The sequence below is a fragment of the Dasypus novemcinctus genome, chromosome X (assembly GCF_030445035.2).
Source record: "Dasypus novemcinctus isolate mDasNov1 chromosome X, mDasNov1.1.hap2, whole genome shotgun sequence".
Taxonomy (NCBI): Eukaryota; Metazoa; Chordata; class Mammalia; order Cingulata; family Dasypodidae; genus Dasypus; species Dasypus novemcinctus.
This window is the reverse complement of record NC_080704.1, coordinates 95,698,832-95,719,610: the sequence shown is the minus strand read 5'-3', so window position 1 is coordinate 95,719,610 and position 20,779 is coordinate 95,698,832.

Sequence of the window (20,779 nt, the reverse complement as noted above, 5' to 3'; positions counted from 1 at the left end):
CAATACATGGCAGGCAGGAATATATTTGCATAGAAATAAATAGAAATTTTAATAGAACTGTGTAATATCCCTCCCATTTGGATTTAAGGTGATCTTCAGGGTGTTTGTTTTATCAAACTTTAAAAGAACCTTATCTCCAACTGAAAAGGGATGGAGATACTGGTCAGTGGGATATTTTAGGCACATATTTGCATAGGAATGCAACATGGTAAGGAGCTCTCCTAACTGTAAGCCTACATATGGAGGACTCCCTCTAAGGGTATTGGAGAATTGGGTTTTTCCTTCAGGTTGCATATAAAGGGACTTCCATACATAAGCTGGAAAGGAATTAATTCATGTCCTCTTCTAGGGGACAGCCTAACCTGAGGGAGAGCAGTTAAGTGCTTCTGTCCATTTTAACTGTATTTCTAGACAAATTTTACTTAAGATTTTCTTTAAAGTATAGTTCATTCTTTCAACATTTCTTGATTTTTTATTTATTTTATCTCTCTTTAATTTTTAAACGGTAAATTTAAAAAATAACAGATCCCCATATACCCCCAATCCCCTCAAACCATTTCTCACACATCAATAATCTCTTTCATCATCATGACACATGCATTACATTTGGTGAACACAATTTGGAGCACTGCTGCACCACAAGGATAATGGTTTACATTGTAGTTTACTTTCTACCCACAGTCCACCCAAGGGGCCATGGCAGAACATACAATGTCCAGCATCTGTCCCTGCAGTACAACCCAGGACAACTCCAAGTCCTGAAAATGCCCCCACATCATATCTCTTCATCCCTCTGCCTATCCTCAGTAGCTACCATGGCCACTTTCTCCACATCAAGGCTACAGTTTCTTATATCACTAGTCACGATAGTTCCATAGTAAAATATCAGTAAGTCCACTCTAATCCATACTCTATTCATCCATCCTGTGGACCCTGGGATGGTGATGTTGGCTCCCCCTATATAGAGAGAGGGAACTTAGAGTACACATAGATGATGGATGAAATTCTCCTGCTTGCAGTTGTAGGCACTCTTGGCTACCTGGTGTGATGGTTGACCTTCTTCACTTCCACTGTTAACTGGCCAGGGTAAGTCCAATAAACCAGAGGATAGGAGTTGCAAGTCTGCTGAGGCTCAGGACCTGGCTGCCACGTGGTCAGTCCAGAGATTCAGGTATCCTGAGTATACACCATCCCCAGCACCAGCCATAGGTCCAGCAAAAGTGACAGAAAAGGCATGTGAAGAAAGGTCACATCTGAGTCCAACTCCATCACACTCAGGAACACAAACTCCAAAGTAGGGCCAACTGACATGGAACTGGACTCCAGGGCCATCTGCCATGACCATAGAACCTGTGGGTCTCTGTAGCCCTCAGGAGAACCAGTACCTTGGGTTGTACCTACTTTGGCTGTCTCTGGGACCCTGCTGAGGTGTGCATAAGTGGGACCCCTCTGAAGACATCCCAACTCTTTTTTTTGGAGACTCATAGCCATATAAACTCATTTGTCCTTTCCATTTCCCCCTTTTATTCAAGGTCAATAAACAGTTCTGTACACCTCATATTACATGTAGGCTGAGATATTATGCTGGTCTTAGTTGATGCTTTTATTCAAGGTCTTTGTCTTGTTACATCATCAGCTGGTGCTAGGTAGTAATCCCTCAGGAACAGGGAGGCTCATCCCCAGGGGTCATGTCCACACTGGGGCAAAAGTAAATCATTTATATGCTGTGTTTGACTTAGCCAGTGGCCACATTTTAGCAACATGGAAACTCTCAAGAGGAATCTCTTAGGCACCTTGCAGCTCTAGGCCTAGTTCAAATTTCAGGCGCATAGGCTCATAAGCACAGTCATCAGTATTAAGGACTCATTGTTGTACCACCTTTCTTTATTGGTCTGTGCCACTGCATTTGGGGGATTGTTGCTGTTCCCTTGGGATAAGTGATAGAGCTCTCCCAGAAACTAACTCCGAACTCCCTTAGTTGTCGTTTTTTAACTGTCACTACTATGAAATTATCCAAACTTTTTATATACCCTATACACATAGCCTGCAGAACTTCCCCTTCCCCCCCCCAACAATAACATCCTACAACAATGTTTCTCCCCTGTCATAGTTGAACCTCTCTGGTTCAAAACCTCTTCAAAAATGAAGCCTAATATATTGTCAAGTTCCATTAATAGTAAAATGGAATATAGTGATGGTTTTAAAGGTTAGAAATAGAATAAGTACTAATTTAGAAAAATTAAATGAAGATAAAATAAATTGGGGTATCAAAATATGAAAAAATGAAAAAGCTTTGTTTTTGATGTTTTGCCTTCATCACTGCAATAGGTGTTGTCCTGTATGTACAGTGGCAAGGCAATTTTATTCATTTCTTCCTCAGTGTCTATATCTTTCTTCTTTTTTTCTTTTCCATTATTAAGTTTGTCTTCACAAAAGTTTTAGATCACAGTAATTCACATATACAATACATGATACTCACACATATCCAACATCAAACAGTTTGTCCCTTCCCCAGCAATGATCTTTTTACATGTTCATATTATATTTGCTGCAGCTGATGTACAGTTATTGAAATAGCTTTCAAACATGGTTCATTTGGGTTTACATAATGGTTGACATTTTAGTCTACACATTTTCTAAATTTTTTGTTATCTTATATTTTAAATTATGGCTTACATTTTAGCCTATAGATTTTTATACATTTTGGTATAATTTAAGATATCCTATATCCATCATTACATGATCTTGTGGAACACTTCCATTGCTCCACAGTTACACTGATTCCATCTATTTAATACCTCTCTCCCCCTCCCCTCAAGGCCCACAGTGACAAACAACTTGTTACTTGAAGGACCATATTCACAGATACTTGCAACAATGTTGAGGGCTTGAACACACTCTACTGCCCTAAACCATTGGGAGCCACTAATTCTCTCGAGAGATACAAGTCCTCTCGTTGAGATACAGTCCTTGTTGGACATCAGTCCCCCAGGATGTGGGTATACTTTCACTCTTATTGGATAGGTCTCCACCCAATGATGTAACTCACTATGACAAAATGAGCACTCACACACTCCCTAGAAGCCTATTCTGTGTCAGATGCCTCCCCATAAGCATCTTAAACAGGTGACCTTCCTTGTTATATTTTCTAAAGAGTTTTCTCAACATTATAGTTTCAATCACATACTTGACAATCTCCTATGTTCAAATGTTCCCCCCATTCTCCTCCCCAATTTCTTGGGCCATTTGACCCATCCTGCCATCCATAGCCCCCATCACACCTGCAAAGCCCCACCCAAAGTTATCTCTATACTCCCATTTTATCCTTCTCTGTACAAATACCTCCAACTTACCATAGTTTTCACACATATAAGTGTCAGCTCGCAACTTTCCTCTTCCCCCAACATCCTTTAAGCCCATCATCCATTCTCTAGCTCTCTGAGACAGCTAGTTTTACTTTTTCATATCAGTGATGTCATGTAGGATTTGTCCTTTAATACCTGGCTTGCTTCACTCAACACAAGGTCCTCAAGGTTCATCCATGTTATCACATGTGTTTGTACTATATTCCTTCTAATAGCTGAGTAGTATTAAATTGTATGTATGTACCGCATATTTTTTTTCTTTCATCTGTTGAAGGTCACTGGGTTGATTCCAACTTTTGGCTATAATGAATAGTGCTGCTATGAACATTGCTCTGCATATATCTATTTGTGTCCTTGTTTTCAGTTCTACTGGTATATACCCAGCAGTGGAATTGCTGAGTCATATGGCAAATCTACAGCTAGTTTTTTGAGAAACTGCCAAAGTGTCCTCCATAATGGCTGGATTTTTCTGCATTCCCACCAGCAGTGGATGAGTGTTCCCATTCTTCACATCCTCTCCAGCATTTGGAGTATTCATTTTTTTGATAGCTTCAAGTCACATGGAGTAAGAAGCTATCTCATTGAAGTTTTGAATTGCACTTCCCTAATACCTAGTGATTTTGAGCACTTTTTTGACATGCTTTTTAACTATTTGCATTTCTTCTTTGGAGAAGTGTCTGTTTAAATATCTTCCTCACTTTTTAAATGGGATGTTTTTTCTTTTTCTTTTCAAAATATAGGAGTTCTTTAAATATGCAGGATATTAGTCTCCTATCAGATATATTCTTACCAAATATTTTCTCCCATTGATTAGGTTGTCTTTTCACTTTCTTGACAATGTTGAGGTGCAAAAGGCTTTAATTTTCAGGAAGGCCCATTTATCTATTTGTTCTTTTGCTGCTTTTGGTGTGAAGTTCTTGAAGCCATTTCCTATTACAAGGTCCTGTAAATGCTTTCTTACATTGTTTTCCAATGTCTATATGGTCTTGGCTCATATTGAGAACATTTATCCATGTTGAGTTGATTTTTGTATAAGTGTGAGTTGGTAATCCTCTTTCATTCTTTTACATATGGATATTTAGTTCTCCAGGCACCATTTGTTGAAGAGGCCATTTTCTCCCAGTTGAGTGGTTTGGTCGCCTTGTTGAATATGAGATAAATATATATATGAGGAGCGATATCAGGACTTTCAATTAAGTACCATTGGTCAGTCTGTCTACCCCTGTCCCAATACCATGCCATTTTCACTACTGTAATTTGTAGTATGTTTTGAAGTCAGGTAGTCTGCTTCCTCCAATTTCATTTTTCATTTTCAATATGTCTTTGGCTATTCAGAGCCTCTATCCTTTCAAAGTAATTACATAGTTACTTTTTCTAGTTCATTAAAGAATACTGTGTTGATTTTTATTGGGATTGCATTGAATCTGTAGATCAGTTTTGGTAGGATAGACATCTTAATATTTAGTGTTCCTATCTTTGAACAGGGAATATTCTTCCATTTATTTACGTCTTCTTTGATGTCCTTGAACAGTGTTGTGTAGTTTTCTGTGTATAAGTCTTTTAAATCTTTAGTTAAATTTATTCCTAGCAATTTGAATTTTTATTTACTATTGTAAAAGGTATTTGTTTCTTGATTTCTTCCTGAGATTGCTGATTATTGGTGTATAGAAATGCTAAAGATTTTTGCACATTGATGTTATAACCTGCAACTTTACTGAACTCATTTATAAATTCTAGAAACTTTGTTGTAGACTTCTCAGGGTTTTCTATGTATAGGATCATGTTCTTGCCTCACTGCTCGAGCATGTACCTCTTACAAAATGCTAAATACAAGGGGTGATAGTGGGTATTCTTGTTTTGTTCCTGATCTTAGAGGGAAAGATTTTAGGATTTCACCATTGTAAAGGATGTTAGCTCTGGGTTTTCCATATATACCCTTTATCATGATCAGAAAATTTCCTTCTACACCCATCTTTGCAGTGTTTATATAAAGAATGGGTGCTGTATTTCATAAAATGCTTTTTCTGCACCTATATATAAGATCATGTCATTTTTTACCTTCAGTCTCTTAAATTGTGTATTACATTAATTGATTTTCTTATGTTGAACCATCCTTGCATAGCAGGAATGAATCCCACTTGGTCATCATGTATAATTCATTTAATGTGTTGTTGAATAATATTAGCAAGTATTTTGTTGAGGATTTTTGCGTCTAGATTCATTAGAGAGATCCGTCTGTAATTTTCATTTCTTGTGGTGTTTTTGTTTTGCTTTGGTACTAGGGTAATGTTGTCATCATAGAATGAGTTAGGCAGTGTTCCTTCTGTTTTGATTTTTTGGAAGAGTTTAAGCAAGTTTGGTGTTAGTTCTTTCTGGAATGTTTGGCAAAATTCACCTGTGAAGCCATCTGGCCCAGGGCTCTTCTTAGTTGGGAGGTTTTTAGTGACTGATTCTGTCTCTTTATTCTTGTTTGGTTTGTTGAGATTGTCAATTTCTTCTTTCATCAGTGTAGGCTACTTACGTATTTCTAGGAATTTATACATTTTCTCTAAATAGTCCTTCTTGTTAGAATATAGTTTTTCACAGTATCCTCTTATGATAGTCTTTATTTCTGTGCGGTCAGTGATAATGACCCTTTCTCATTTCTTGTTTTGTGCATTTGCATCTTCTTTCTTTTCTTCTTTCTTAGTCTAGCTAAGAGTTTGTCAATTTTATTGATCCTCTCAAAGAACCATCTCTTGGTTTTGTTTATCTTTTCAAGTGCTTTATTATTTTCTATTTCATTTATTTCTCCTCTGATCCTTTTTATATCTTTCTTCTTCTTCCTTTGGGATTAGATTGTTGTTTTTCTACTAATTCCTCCAAGTGTGCAGTTAGTTCTTCAATTTTTGCACTTTCAGCTTTTTCGTTGTATGAATTTATGGCCATAAATTTTCCTCTCAGTACTGCTTTTGCTGCATGCCATAAGTTTTGATATGCCATGTTATTATTTTCATTAGTTTCAAGGTAGCTATTGATTTCTTTTGAGATTTCCTCTTTCACCCACTGTTTTTCTAAGAGTGTGTTGTTAAACTTCCAAGTCTTGGTGCCAAATCTGGGTCTCTGGCCCTTGCAGATTTCCAGCTTCATGCCACTGTGATCAGAGAAATTATTTTGTATTATTTCAATCTTTCTGAATTCTTTGAGACTTTCTCTGTGGCCTGGCATGTGGTCTGTTTTGGGGAATTATCTTTGTACATTTGAGAAGAAATTATATCCTGCTGTTTCTGTGTAATGTTTTGTATAAATCTATTTGGTCCAGATCCTCTAATATATTGTTCAATGTATTTGTTTCTTCATTGATTCTCTTTTAAAACATTCTGTCCAAAGATGACAGTGGTGTATTAAATTCCCCCACTATAATTGTAAAGGCATATATTTCTTCACTTAGTTTTTCCATTGTTTGCCTCATATATTTGGTGGTGCCCTTAGCAGCATAAACGTTTTTGATTGTTCTTTGTTCTTGAATGATTACCCCTTTCAACTAATATGCAGTGTCCATCTCTATCTCTCACAATTCTTTTTCATTTAAAGTCTATTTTGTCTGATATTAATATAGCTACTCTTCCCCTTTTTTGGTTATTATTTGTTTGTAAGATTGTTTTCCAGCATTCACTTTCAACCTCTTTGAATTCCTGGGTCTAAGATATGTTTCTTGCAGACAGCATATAGATGCATCTTATTTCCTTATCCAATCTTCCAGTCTGAGTCTCTTGACAGGTGAGGTTAATCCATTGGCATCATTGTTATTACGGTCAAGGAATTACTTATATTAGCCATATTTTCTTTAGATTTGTGTTTGTTGTATTTTGTTTGAAATTTTTGTCTTTTTGTCTTTTTATTTGTTCTTACACTCTCCTCCAACTATATCTCTCCATTTTTTTCTTTCTTCCTTCAGCATTCCCTTCATTATTTCTTGCAGGGAGCAGTTCTTGTTGGCATATTCTCTTAATATCTTTTTATCTGTGAATATTTTGAATTCTCCATCATTTTTGAATGCTAACTTAGCTAGATAGAGTATTCTCAGTTAGAATTTTTTCCTTTTAATACCTTGACTATGTCATGCCTTTGCCTTCTTACCTCTACAGTTTCAGATGAGAAATCAGCGCTGAATGTTACACAGCCTCCTTTGTATGTGATGGTGCTCTTTTCTCTTGTTGCTTTTAGTATTTTCTCTTTGTCTTGAGCATTGGATAGTTTGACGAATTATGTCTTGGAGTAGGCCTGTTGGGATTTATGGTGTTTGGGGTGCATTGAGCTTCCTGGACAGGTACATGCATCTCCCTCCTTAGGTTTGGGAAGTTTTCAGCCATTATTTCCTCCAAACCCCCTTCTGTCCCCTTTCCCTTTTCTTCTCCTTCTGGGATGCATATAATGCATATGTTTGTGCATTTTGCCTTGTCATTCAGGTTCCTAAGTTCCTGCTGGGTTTTTTTATCAATCAGTTCTACTATCTGAAATCAGATGTACTGTCTTCCACATCACTAGTTCTTTCCTCTGCCTCTTTGAATCTGCTATTTTCTGAGAGTGTATTTTTGATTTCTTGAATTGTGCTGTTCTTCACCATTATATGCATTATCTTTTCCTGTATGATTGCAATTTCTTTTGAATTCTCTCCAAGTATTTTCTTCATACTCTTATTCTTTTCCTTCACTTCATCATATTGGTCCCTAATATATGTTTTGAGATCTTTAATTATTTGATGTTCTGGTCCTCTTCCTAGTTTTTAATATATTCATTGGATTGGGCAATGTTTTCCTGATATTGGTTTGTTTGTAGTTTTTTGTTGCTGTCTGGTCATCATTTTATCTTTATGGGTTTAATCTGTTGCTTAGTTTCTTTGTCTTCTTGGGGTTTAATTAGTTGTTGTTTTTGCATACATGTTATGTCTTCTGTTTGTCACTTTGTTCTTATTCTATTTCCTTGTGGTTCACTAAGGTCACTTGAAGGAAAATATTAGGGACAGAGAAAGCAAAAAAAGTAAGGAAAGTAAAAGTATAATAGTAGTATTGATACTAAATGTTAACAGATGAACCATGTGAGAGCTAGGAAAATGAATATTAGACTCATGTAAGCTGTATAGAGTTACAACATTAAGAAAAGTGGAGTACCTATAATGAGAGAGTAAACTGAATATGGGGAGGGACATAATATGAATTAAAAGTCTAGTGTGGTCAGGAGAGAGGGAAAGTGAAAAGAAAGGACAATAATATAAAGGGTGAATAAAAGACAGGAAACAGAAAAAAGGTATTACAAATAAAAAGTCAGAGTAATTGGGGGCCAACCAAGAGAGGTGGAATGTAAGAGAAACAATAAATGATGGAGGATAGAAAGATGTAGAGGAAAGGGGGTAGTGTTGGTGGCCAAAATCCATGCACAAAGAAAAGTAGAAATCAAAGATGAGGAAAAACAGCTAATGTGAAGTGCTTCCTGCATAACCTAATATAAAAAAAGTAAAAAGGAAGAGAAAGAAAAAAATGAGAGAAAAAGGTGTGGAGAAGCAAGAAAGAAAAAGAAAAATAGAAAAAAGCAAAAAGGGTCATGGGGGGATAAAGAGGAAAGAAAAACAAGATAACAATCCAACAAAAAAGACCAGACAAAGTTTCAAGCAAGGAATCCTCTTTGCAGTTAAATAAAACACTTAGGAGTCTGACGTTCCCCCTTTCTCCCTTCCTCACATCCCTCTTTCCCAGGGCAGCAGGAAAGCTGCATGAGAGTTCCTGTAGGAGATTCAAGTGGGTCCTTGTTGAACCAGCTCAGTGCAGAAAACAATGACTTTTAATTTCCAAAGATGGAGCACCCACACTTCATCAGGAACCCCAAATATGCTACTGGAAGCTAGGAAAGCACGTCCTATAGTCCCTCTCCCTTAGGTTTGCTACAGGAAGGCTAGTTGATTTTCTGACTCCACCTTCTCCCAGACCAAGTTTCCCATCCCAGGGCATTTAGTTAAATTGGGCTTTCTCAGCAATTTCACCACTCCCTTCTTACCAGGCTCTCCCCAAGCCAGCTGGTGTATTCCTCCAAGCTCAAAAAAAAAGGGGGAGGGGACAAGAAAATTGAACCCACACTTGTTTGGGCCCTCTGCTGCTTCCACCAAATCCGTCCCACTCATGACATCAGTCCAAAACTGGAGGGCTAAGGTGATCCTGAACTTCAGGTAGTGCTGGATTTGGGAAAGGAAAGTCTGGGATATTGTGGACTCGGGGTACGTGGGTCTGTGGAACATGGCCTATAGGGGCTTAGGGGACACAGACCCGGGGATCATGCATCTGGGGATCATGGGGCTCGGGAACGCTCCCACAAAACTGACAGTTTTCAGGGAACAATGCAGCCACCAGCCCTAGGGGGAAGGGTTCAGCCTCCCCACAACTTCTGACCTCCGAGCTAGAAAGCCGTGAATCTACTTTTAGCAAGTAATACTTCTGTCACAGTCTCTCAGTATTGACTCTCCATACACCTCCTGCCTTGCAAGCCCCCGAAATTGCCCATTCTTGCAAGATTTCAACCCTACTCAGCTGCTCCTTTGCAGAAGAGATTATGAGTTGCATTCACTCAGGCACCATCTGGCCCCACCTCCACTTTTCACATTTCTTGATGACTCAGGTCTCCAGGCTGCAAACAATTTCCACTTATTCCAAGATACTGATTAACACCTTGCACCACAGCTGAAATAAAAGTAGGTCCATTATCTCATTGCATCGTTTGAGCCATTCCAAACCTTGGGAGGATTTCCTGAAGAAAATTAGTGCAATGCTGTTGTGTGTGGCAGGGAAAGGTTGCCACCCACCCTGAAAAGGTGTCTACAAATACCAAAAGATATTTAAAATCTCCTGTGGTTTTTGGCATTACTGTGAAGTCTACTTGACAGTCTTCAGCTGGGGCAAGCACTCAATCTTGTATCCCAAGAGAAGTCCATGATGTTCCCTTTGGGTTATTTTTCTGGTAATACACTGATTAGAGACTTTCTGTACAACTCAAGCAAGGTGAGGTTCCACCACCAGTCAGTGAAGAAGGCTTAGCAGTGCTTACTGTTCCAAATGTCTGGTTTGGTGATAGAAAGAGACTAGGGAATATACTAGATTTTCAGGCAGATAAAATTGTCCTTGGCTGTTTTTTAACCATATACCCCATTTTTCTATTTTCTCTGAATTTTCTTCAAAACTCCATTCTCTCCCATGTTCAGTATCTGCAGGGGTATACACCAGTCAGGAAAATTCCTCTATACCTTGAGGAATCTGAGGTTTAATAAATGCAGCTACTTGAAAAGGAGGGTAGCCTTTTCTTGCAGCCTCTTTTGTTGCTTGGTCTGCTTGCCTATTCATTAGGGCTACATAGGAGTTTCCCTTTTATTGTTCCTGGCAGTGCATTACAGTTACTTCTGCATGTAGTTTACTGCTTCTAAAAGTTCAGTGATTCATGTGTCATATTTAATGCCTTTCTGCCAGATGACAAAAATCCTCTCTCCTTCCAAATGGCCCCATATGCATGCAAGATAAGTAAGCATATTTTTAAAGATTTGCTTTTATTTTTTTATTTATTTCTTTGCCTTTCCCCACCCCACCCCAGTTGTCTGCTTTCTGTGTCCATTCAGTGTGTGTTCTTTTGTGTCCGCTTCTATTCTTGTCAGTGGCACTGGGAATCTGTGTCTCTTTGTTGCATCATCTTGCTGTGTCAGCTCTCCATATGTGCGGTGCCACTCCTGGACAGGCTGGACTTTCTTTCATGCTGGATGGTTCTTTTTGAGTCAGTGCAAATGCTCACTCTTTTTCTATCCCCTCTTGGAAAGCTCTAAGGAAAGCACCAAGCTCAGCTTTTTGTGTGGAATTCCCTGGGGGAAGGGTGCAGCTTCTAATACTTACCCTGCAGTTACAAGAGCATATCCAGCTTGTCAAACACCCCTTCAATGAGACTACTTCCATCAGTGAGGATTTCTAAATCTGGATTTAATAGGGGAGTATCCTAGTAAGTCCTACCTGGAAGAATAGACTTCCTCTATGTTTCTATACTATCCTGAATAGGTATTATCTCAGTGCTTGATGGGAGTAGAGAAGCTGAATTTGAGATGGAATAAACTTTTAATTTACCTTCTGGACTGTCTAGGAGTGCAGCTTGATAATTTCCAAGACTCCCTTGGGTTAGCCAAAGATTTCCTTTTCCTTCTAGCAATGTGAGCACTTGATGGGGGATATGAATGTTGAGATGCTGTTCTAATGTAAATTATTTAGCTTTCTGAAGTAAGACACAATCTTCAGCAACAGCTCTTAAACATACTAGCCACACTTTTGCAGTATTGTCTATCAATTCAGAGAAGTATGCTCCCCGATGATGCTAATCTCCCAATTTCTGGGTTAATACTCCAAGGGCCACATTTGTATTTTATGGACAAATAAATCAGAAGGCTTTCTGAGACCTGATAATCCCAGGGCAGAGGCACTCATTAGTTCTCACTTTCTTTGGCAAAAGGTATGTTCACATTTAGAGATACAATGGAGGGGCTCTGCATCTCCACCAAACAAAGCTACATGTGGGGTATACCAAATTTGCGAGAACCGGGCAATGCCTGAAAGTCCCCGCAGTTGGTTATAGCTTTTTGGGGTTTTTATTTCTAAAATAGCTTTTATTCTACCAGTTGTCAGTGTCCTTGTTCCTCTCTTTAGTTCAAACCCAAGATAGTGGACAGATTTCTGGACTAATTGTGCTTTACTCTTCAAGACTTTGTACCCTAAGATTACAAAGTTATTTAGCATTTCAATTGTATCTTTACCTAACACATTCCTCTTGTGTCTGACTGACAATTAAAATGTCATCTACATACTGAAGATGATATTGCCAATTTAACATAACTGTCTCTTGCAGGTCCTGGGTAATTTTGTTCACGAAAGAATTTGCCTTGCCATGGTACATAAAGGGCAACACCTACTATAGTGATGAAAGGCAAAATGTCTAAAACAAAGTTTGATGATATTTTTCATTTTTTCCCTTTTTTGTATTTTTTATTTTATTTTATTCTTTTTTGCCTTTGTTTATTTTTTAATGTTACATCCAAAAATATGAGGTCACATATACCCCCCACTCCTGAACCCACTCCGCCCCCCATAACAACAACCTCCTCCATCATCATGAGACATTCATTGCATTTGGTCAATACATCTCTGAGCACCAGTGCACCTCATGGTCAATGGTCCACATCATAGCCCACATGCTCCCACAGTCCACACAGAGGGCCATGAGAGGACATACAATGTCCAGTAACTATCACTGCAGCACCACCCAGGACAAACCCAAGTCCCAAAAACGCCCCCACATCACGTCTCTTCCTCCCACTCCCTACCCCCAGCAGCCACCATGGCTAATTCCTCCACACCAATGCCACATTTTCTTTGATTACTAATCACAATAGTTCATGAATAGAATATCAGTAAGTCCACTCTAATCCATACTATATACCTCCATCCTGTGGACCTTGGAATGGTTGTGTCCACTCCACATCTATATCAAGAGGGGGCTTAGATTCCACATGGATGCTGGATGCAATTCTGCTGGTTTCAGTTGTAGGAACTCTTGGCTTCCTGGTGTGGTGCTTGACCTTCTTCACCTCCATGTTAGCTGAGTGGGGTAAGTCCCATAAATCAGAGTGTAGGAGTTGCAAGTCTGTTGAAGCTCAGGGCCTGGCTATCACATGGCCAGTCCAGAGATTCAGGTCCTCTGGGTATACATTAAACCCCAGCACCAACTACAGTTCTGGTAAAAGTAACAGGAGAGATTTGTGGACAAAGATCACATCTGAGTCCAGCTCCATCACACAGAAACACAAACTCCAAAGTAGGGCCAACTGACAAGGCACTGAACTCCATCTGCCATGACCATAGAACCTGTGGGTCTCTGTAGCCCTCAGAACCAATACCTGGAGTTGTATCTACTTTATCTATCTCTGGTACTCTGCTCAGGTGTGCATAAGGGCAACTCCTCTTATAACCTCCTGGGTCTTTTTGGAGACCTATAGCCATATAAACTCATTTGTCCATTCTAGTAACCCCTTTTATTCATGTCAAAAACCAATTTTAACTCCTGGTATTATATGTACACTGAGATATTCGGCTGGCCAGAGTTGACCCTTTTATTCAAGGTCATTTTCTAGTTACATCATCAGCTGGTACTTGGGAGTAATGCCTCTGTGCCAGGGAGGCTTATCCCAGGGAGTCATGTCTCATGCTGGGGGGAAGGCAACACCTTTACATGCTGACTTTGGCTTCGAGACTGGCCACATCTGAGCAACACAGAGGCTCTCAGGAGATAACTCTTAGGCACCCTGCAGCTCTAGGCTTTGTTCTTATTTCAGGTGGACAGGCTCACAAGCATAGTGATTAGTATCAAGGGCTTGTTGTTGGATCTTCCTTCTTTTCTGGTCTTTGCCATTGTTCTTGGGGGATTGTTGCTGTTCCTTTAGGAACTGTGATAGGGCTCCCCTGGCTAGGAAATCAGCACACCCTCAGTTGTTGTTTTTAGTTGTAACCAGTATGAAAATATCCAAACATTTTTATGTACCCTGGATATATGCCCTGTAGGACTCCCTGCCAACCATGTGTCCCCTGTCAATAACATCCCACACCAGTATTCCTCCCCTGCCATTGTTGAACTTCTCTGTGATCCAAAATTCCTGAAAAGTGAAGCCCAATATATTGCCTGGTTCCATTAATAGTAAAATGGAATAAATTGATGAGTTTAAAGGTTAGATATAGACTACATATTAATTTGGAAAAATTAATGTAAAAATAAATTGGGATATCAAAAAATTTAAAAATGCAAAAGCTTTGCCTTCCATCACTGCAATAAGTGTTCCCTGTATGCAAATTGGCAAAGAAACTTCTTCCATCTTTTCCTCAGTGTCTACGTCCTTTCTTTTTCTTATTTTCTTTAATTATTAAGCTTATCATCACAAAAGTTTTAGATCACAGTAATTCATTATATACAATATAAAATACTACAACATATCCAACATAAAACCCTTGTTCCTCCCACAGCAATAATCTTTTTACATATTCATACTATATTTACTGCAACTGATGTACAGATACCGAGACAATATCTTTCAAACAAGGTCACATTTGGGTTTACATAGTGCTTTATATTTTAGACTATACAATTTTCTAAATTTTTAGTTATCTTATGTTTTACATTATGATTTACCTTTTAGCCTATCAGCCCTTATATATTTTTAGTGTAATTTAACATGTCTTATATCCATCCTTGCATAATCTTGTAGAACACTTCTATTGCCCACACATTTACATTGATTCCATCTATTCAACACCTTTTCCCCCCTCCCCTTAGGGACCACAGTGACAATCAATCTCCATTGCTGGAAGGGCCATGTTCAGAGATACTTGCAACAGTGTTGAGGGCTTGACATGCTCAACAGACCTAATGCATTGGGAGCCAACATTTCTCTCGAGAGATACAATTCCCTCTATTTGAGAACATCTCTATTTGAGAACCCCAGGATGTGGTTATAACTTCACTCTCATCCTATGGGTCTCTATCCAATGATATAACCCATTATGGCAAAATGAGCACAAACATACTCCCTAGGAGCCTGTTCTGTGTCAAATTATCCCCTTTGAACTTCTTAAACAGATAACCTTCCTTATTATATTTTTGAAAAAGTTTTCTCAGCTTATACTCTCAACCAAATACCTGACAATCTCCTATGTGCATATGTTGCCCCACCCTCCCCCCAATTTCTTGGGCAATATTACCCATCCTCCCATCCCTACCCCCCCCATGCACACAAAGCCCCACCCAGTGGTAAACCTATGCCCCCATTTTATCCCTTCCTTGTACAAACACTTACCTCCAGGTTATCATAGATTTCACCCATATAGGTGTCAGCTTACATCCTTCCACTACCCCCCAATTTCATTTAAGCCTATCATCCAGTCTCTAGCTCTCTGAGGCAGCTTGATTTACTTATTTCATATCATTGAGGTCATGTAGTATTTGTCCTTCAATGCCTAGGTTGCTTCACTCAACATAAGGTCTCAAGATTCATCCATGTTATCACGTGTGTTTGTAGTGTATTCATTCTGAAAGTTGAGTAGTATTCCATTGTATGTAAATACCACATTTTATTTATTCATTCATCTGTTGACAAGCATTTGGGTTGATTCCAAATTTTGGCAATAGTGAACAAAGCTGCTATGAACATTGGTGTGCATATATCGGTTTGTGTCCTTGTTTTCAGTTCTACTGCATATACACCCAGCAGTGGAATTGCTGGGTCATATGGAAAATCTATAGCTAGTTTTTTGAGAAACTGCCAAACTGTCCTCCAGAATGGCTGGAACCTCCTGTATTCCCACCAGCAGTGAATGAGTGTTCCCATTCCTCCACATCCTCTCCAGCATTTGTAATCTTCTGTTTTTTTCATAGCTGCCAATCTTACGGAACTAAGATGGTATTTCATTATAGTTTTGATTTGCATTTCCCTAATAGCTAGGGATTTGGAGCATTTTTTCACATGCTCTTTAGCCATTTGTATTTCTTCTTTGGAGAAGAGTCTATTCAAATCTTTTTCCCATTTTTTACATGGGTTGTTTGTCTCTTTATTTTCAAGATATAGGAGTTCTTTATATATGCAGAGTATAAGTCTCCTATCACATATAAGGTTACCAAATATTTTCTCCCATTGTGTAGGCTCCCTTTTTACTTTCTTGACAAACTCCTTTGATGTGCAGAAGACTTTAATGTTGATGAAGTACCATTTATCTATTTGATCTTTTTCTGCTCTTGCTTTGGGTGTGAAGTTCATGAAGCCATTTCCTATTACAAGGTCCTGTAGAAAGTTCCCTACACTGCTTTCCAAAGTCTTTACGGTATTCACTCTTATATTTTGGCCTTTGATCCATCTTGAGTTGATTTTTGTATAAGGTGTGAAATGGTAATCCTCTTTCATTCTTTTACATATGGATATCCAGTTCTCCAGGCACCATTTGTTGAAGAGACCATTCTCTCCCAGTTGAGAGGGCTTGGTGGCCTTATTGAATAGATGAGGATCTATATCAGAACTCTCAATTCATTTCCTTTGGTCAGTGTGTCTGTGCTTCTGCCAATACCACACTGTTTTCAGTTCTGTAGCTTTGTAGTATGTTTTGAAGTCAGGTAGTGTGATTCTTCCAATTTCATTTTTCTTTTTCAATATGTCTTTGGCTATTCAGGTTCTCTTCCCTTTCCAAATAAACTCCATAGTTTTTCTAGTTCATTAAAGAATGCTGTGTTGAATTTTATTGGGATTGCATTGAATGTGTAGATCAGTTTTGGGAGGATAGACATCATGTAATATTTAGTCTTCCTATCCATGAACAGGGAATATTATTCTATTAATTGAGGTCTTCTTTGATTTCCTTGAACAGTATTGTGTAGTTCTCTGTGTATAAGTTTTTTACAACTTTAGTTAAATTTATTCCTAGGTATTTGATTTTTTTTATTCACTATTGTAACTGGTATTTTTTTCTTGGTTTCCTCCTGAGCTTCCTTATTATTGGTGTACAGAAATGCTACTGATTTTTGCACCTTGATCTTATAACCTGTGACTTTACTGAACTCATTTATGTGTTCTAGAAGGTTTCTTTTAGACTCCCAGGGCTTTGTATGTATAGGATCATGTCATCTGCAAATCATGATATTTTAACTTATATCTTTCCAATTTGTATGCCTTTTATATCTAGTTCTTGCCTCAGTTCTCGAGCAAGTACTTCTAAGCCCATGGTAAATAGAACAGGTGTCAGTGGGCATCCTTGTCTTGCTCCTGATCTTAGAGGGAAATAATTTAGGATTTCAGTATTTTAAATGATGTTGGCTGTGGGTTTTTCATATATACCCATTATCATGTTCAGAACATTTCTTTGTATTCCAATCTTTTGCAGTGTTTTTATCAAGAAAGGGTGCTGTATTTTGTCTAATGCTTTTTCTGCATCTATAGATATGATCATGTGATTTTTTTCCTTCAATCTGTTTATATGGTGTATTTCATTGATTGATTTTCTTATGTTGAACATACCTTCATACCCGGAATGAATCCCCCTTGGTAACAGTGTATAATTCATTTGATGTGTTGTTGAATATGATTAGCAAGTATTTTGTTGAGCATTTTTGCATCTAGGTCATTTGATAAATTGGTCTATAATTTTCCTTTCTTGGCTGATGGGTATGGGGAAAGGCAGGAAAAGATGAGAGGTGGAGGCGTCTTTGGGACATGGAGCTGCCCTGGATGGTGCTTCAGGGGCAATCACCGGACATTGTAAATCCTCACAGGGCCCACTGGATGGAATGGGGGAGAGTGTGGGCCATGGTGTGGACCGTTGACCATGGGGTGCGGGGGTGCCCAGAGATGTACTTGCCAAATGCAATGGATGTGTCATTGTGGTGTCTTTGTTTAGCTTTGGTACTAGGGTAATGTTGGCATCATAGATTGAGTTAGGCAATGTACCTTCTGTTTCCATTTTTTGGAAGAGTTTCAGCAAGATTGGCATTATTTCTCTCCAGAATGTTTTGTAGAATTTACCTGTGAAGCCATCTGGCCCAGGGCTCTTCTTAGTTGGGAGGTTTTTAATGATTGATTCTAACTCTTTATTTGTTACTGGTTTGTTGAGATCATCAATTTCTTCTTTCATCAATGCAGGCTACTTATGTTTTTCTAGGAATTTGTCCATTTCCTCTAAATTGTCCTTCTTGTTGGAATATAGTATTTTAAAGTATCCTCCTATGATTGTCTTTATGTCTGTGGGTTCAGTAGTCCTATCTCTTTTCTCATTTCTTATTTTGTGTATTTGCATCTTCTCTCTTTTTTCTTTGTTTCAGCAGTGACTTTAAATGTAAAAGTTTCAAATGCTGCAGTCAAAAAGTAGATATTGGCAGAGTTGATAAAAAAGCATGATCCAACTATAGTCTGTCTGCAAGACACTCACTTCGAATTCATAAATATAAATAGATTTAAGTGAAGGATGGAGGATGGTAAGACTACCATATATGCATTATTAGGTTGGTGCAAAAGGAATTATGGTTTTGGATCCAGAATTTCACATCATTATAACTAGGCTAAAACATATCTTTTTTAATCAAAATAGTAATCACTATGATCAACACATTTTTGTCATTTGGAAAAAGGTTGTTTATTCCTGTAGCCTAAAAATCCATGCTTCAGGATTTGATGAACACTTGGAAAGCATTTTCTGCATCCTGCTGCTTGTGGAAGCATTCTCTCTGCAAAAAGTTGTCAAAATGCTTGAGGATGTGGTAGTCAATTGGCAAGAGGTCAGGTGAATATGGCAGATGAGCCAAAACTTCATTGTCTAATTCGTTCAACTTTTGAAGCATTAGTTGTTTGATGTGCAGTTGGGCAGTGGTGTGGAGAAGAATTGGGCCCTTTCTATTGACCAATGCCAGCTGCAGGCATTGCAGTTTTCAGTGCATCTCATTGATTTGCTGAGCTTAATTCTCAGATATAATGGTTTCAAGGGGTTTTAGAATGCTGTAGTGGATCAGACCACCAGCAGACCACCAAACAGTGACCATGAGCTGTTTTTGGAGCAAATTTGGTTCTGGGAAGTGCTTTGGAGCTTCTTTTTGGTCCAACTACTGATCTGGTCATTGCCAGTTGTCATATAAAATCCACTTTTCTTCACACATCACAGTTCAAAGGATAAATGGTTCATTGTTGCTGCCTAGAATAAGAGAAGATGACACTTCAAAATGGCGACTTTTAAAATTTTCTGTCAGCTCATGAGGCACCCAATATTGAGCTTTTTTGCCTTTCCAATTTGCTTCAAATGCTGAATGACCATAGAATGATCCATATTGAGTTATTCAGCAATTTCTCATGTAGTTGTAAGAGAATCAGCTTCAATTATTGTTCTCAACTGGTCATCATCAACTGCTGATGGCTGGCCACTCATCTTCAAGACTCTCATCTATTTCACAAAGCTTCTTGACCCACCACTGCACTATATGTTCATTAGCAGTTTCTGGCCAAATGGGCTGTTGATGTTGCAAGTTGTCTCTGCTGCTTTACAATCCATTTTGAACTCAAATAAGAAAATCACTTGAATTTGCTTTTTGTCTAACATCATGTACATAGTCTAAAATAAATATAAAATAAATATCAAGTAATAACTCATGAGAAAAAATCATAAAGGGATAAATGGACATTAAAATAATGTATAATATAACCACATTTACTTAAGATTATATAGCAATATGAAATGGAAAATTTCAACAATGCAAAACCACAATTACTTTTGCACCAACCTAATAACCCAAAGAGAGCTGGGGTAGCTATATTAATATATAAAATAGACTTTAAGTTAAAAAAAGTTGAGGGACAAAGATTGTCTTTATGCACTGATAAAGGGGACAATTCAACAAGAAGTTATAGCACTTCTCAGTATGCTTGTACCTAAATGCAGAGCCCCAATAATATGACGTAAATACTGACAAGTTTGAAGGGAAATATGACTGTCCTACATTAATAATAGGAGACTTTAATACACCACTTTCAATACTGTCTAGAACATCTAGTCAGAAGATCAATAAGGAAATAGAACACTTGAATTGTACAGTAAACCAACTAGGCCTAACAGACATATAAAACATTTCAGCCAAGAACAGGAATATGCATTCTTCTTGAGCGCACATGGATCATTCTACAAGATAGATCATATGTTAGGTCACCAAACAAGTCTCAATAATTTAAAAATATTGGAAGCATACAATGTATATTCTCTGACAAAAACTAAGTGAATCTAGAAATTAATAACAGAAGAAGAAATGGAAATTTCACAACTATGTGGAAAGGAAAAAAACATGCTTTAAATAGCCAATGGGTTAAATAGGAAATAAAAGCAAAATTAGGAAATATATTGAGACAAATGAAAATAGAACATACTTAAATTTGTGGGGTACAGTGAAGACATTTCTGAGAGGGAAAATTTTAACTCCAACTGCTTATATTACAAAATAACACAGACTTTATATCATACACTTACAATCAAAACTGCAAGAACTAGGGGGCAAGATGGTGTCTGAGTGAGTGCACCTTATAGTCTCTCCTGCAAAGAAGTGGCTGGGCAGCATTGGAAATTCTTCAGGACCAGGCAGTTTTGGGGTTTTGCAGGGCTGGAGGTGTCTGGACATCGATTTGGTGAGACGGTGACAGAGAAGATTTGTGTAAAAGGTAGAATTGAGGCTCTCTTTCATGGAGATAGGGCTGCTTGCAGGACGCTCCCCCCTGGGGTGGGTGGCATGGCAGCAGCAATTTCTGGAGGCTCTGCGGTGCTGGGGAATTCATAAGCCCTGAGTGGGCTACTCAGGGGCTTGAA